At 36.4% G+C, this 2427-nt stretch overlaps 1 protein-coding gene across 1 annotated transcript in view; it reads left to right on the top strand.

The window, feature by feature from the left end:
• Positions 1-2427, top strand: part of LOC103604338 (piezo-type mechanosensitive ion channel component 2-like) — a gene marked incomplete at its 3' end in the record, with an annotated part of 102556 nt that overhangs the window by 637 nt on the left and 99492 nt on the right. The window lies entirely within an intron of this gene.

Raw genomic sequence — 2427 nt, 5'->3', positions numbered from 1 at the left:
CGGAACACTTTATGATTTATAGTGCTCGACATAAATGTTAACAGTCACTTTGCACAGCAACCTCACGCAGTCCCAATGGGCAGACACTTTCAGGCACACCTTAGCGATGAGGAGACAGGTTCTGGGGACTTGAGTGCCCCCTCTTCATCAGGTAAGGACCAGGACTTGACCCACTACCTAAAGCTAGCATTATCTGAGATGGCTAACCTTGTGAAGCCATACATAGTATTACTGTCCAATTGGCCTAGATATCTTAGTTATTGCAAAATATTTAGAGAAGAGGTAACATCTGGTAGTTTTAGGAGAAAATTAATTCCTCCTTGAAGGGAAGCTTTCCGGTCTGTGCACCTTGCCCTACAGAGTGTAGTTACGTTAACTCAGCCTGCTTTGATCAAGTTATTTAAGCACTCCAGAGAAAAATATATATATATTTGGAAAAGTGTGAGAATTGAAGAAAAATTCTATAACGAGTAAAATGAGCAAAAATGAGTTATATGTGTGATTTTTAGCTAGTGGAAAGGTTTCAGGAGTAAACTGTTGGATTAGGAGCTTGTTGGGTTTCACTCCATGGGCATGGGGGCGTGTCAGGCAGCTTGACACTGTCCCCTGGCCTGCCATAGGACATGGTTATGTTCTAATACTTGTGCTTTGTTATGCCAGTTTAGGTGAGCAGTTTAGAAAGTAATTAATTTAGTAATGGAAAGATGAAATTTTCTAATAAAAAGATTACTAAAAAAAGACTTGATTTGGAAATTTGACCCAAGACACTTAAAACTACCAAATGTTTTCAGCCATAAGCTTTGGCAAGAAATTAAACTTGTAAAACTGAAGTTAATTGAAGTTACTTATATTGAGAATGTTAACCACTAAGACATCAAGGGAGAAAAATTCTCAGTTATGGTAAGTGATTTATGTGCTTAACAAATAAGCAGAAAATTGTCTTTTATGCTTATTAAAAAATAAAACAATAAAGAAGATACAATTTAATAAACCTATGCAAACTTGACATGGTGGTATTGCCTAAAGTTCTTATGGGTAAAAGATATGCAATCACATTGCATATTGATATTCTGCCATTTTCAAGGTCAATGTTAAAAAGGTACTTGATGTAAAAAGTAATTATAGGGAAGTAGCTGCTGACCATGTCTCACATTCAAGTCTACAAACCGTATGATATGTGTTAGTGTCCTCAAAATAGATATAAATATGAAAGTCCTTTTTCTTCTTGACTTTACAATTTTGAGATAGAGAATTTAAATTATGAATATCTGCTTTTACATTTGAATTTTATTTCATAGTATTTACAGTTTTGAAAATGATTTTGCTTAATCATTATCATAAATTGTCCAAGTTTGGAGAAAGTAAGCCCATGAACTCAAGTTCTGCAGGCTTAATATTTTTCATTATTATTATTTATAAAGGCAAGATTGTTTTGCAATTATCCTCCTATTATAGATGGAGGATAAAGGATAATTATTGAAAATTGAGTGGACTTTAAGTCAGACATGCAGGCTAACATGGAATGGCTGTGTGATGTTGAAACAATAGTATATTCTTTCTTTTTTTACAAAATTGAGATAACAGTAATACAAGTTCTATGAACTTTCTGACGTACTCTCCTACTACATCACAGAGTTGATATGAGAACTGAGTGAAATATCAAATACAAAGCACCTAGCACAGTGCCGACTCATTTTGGCTGATTAATACATAGCTGCTTTCTCTGTTCATTTTGTTCTTCTCCAATTTGAGAGAACAATTTGGAATCCAGGGTCCTCTGAGACTTATACAAACTTAAGTTGGAGGTGTGTTTGAGGCCAGCCCACTCAGTAAAAGAATCCTTTCTGTGCCATTTGTAACAGGTAACCATGAACAAATTATTTATTTGGGGCTTTGAAAATACTAGATGTCATTATTCTGGGGTTGTTTTCCTTCTCAGTTAAATTTGTTTGGGGCTAATCTAGACATTAATTTCCATTCTCTTAGCACATTCCAGCCTATCAGGTAGCCCAGGAGGAACAGGGTGATGGATGAATCTCCTGAGATTAATCCACAAGGAAATATTTCTTACGTGTGACGATCTGGATTTGAGTCTGAGAGGAGTATGAGTACTGGGCCAAAATAAGCAGGGAATTTATTTTATTTTTGAAGGCCCCAGCATACTTCCTGCTGTTTATAAATCTTGGCTTTTGCACTCTAGAGTGTTTGGTTTTTGAGCACACTAAAAGAATAGTGTTTGCTGGCACTGTTTCTTCTTTCATTTATCTCAATGGAGAAATGGGAAGATTAATCCACTGGTTCCTGGAAGAATTTCTTTTCAGCTGCAGCCTTGTTTTTTTTTTTGTCTTTTGTCTTTTTTCCGTGTCCGGCAACGGATCGCAACCCTCAGTGTTGCCCCCGTACCGGACCGGGGACCGGCAACGGGAT

This window comes from Galeopterus variegatus, unplaced genomic scaffold (genome assembly GCF_000696425.1).
Source record: "Galeopterus variegatus unplaced genomic scaffold, G_variegatus-3.0.2 Scaffold5091, whole genome shotgun sequence".
In the NCBI taxonomy this organism is placed as follows: domain Eukaryota; kingdom Metazoa; phylum Chordata; class Mammalia; order Dermoptera; family Cynocephalidae; genus Galeopterus; species Galeopterus variegatus.
This window is presented reverse-complemented; position numbering and strand designations above follow the sequence as displayed.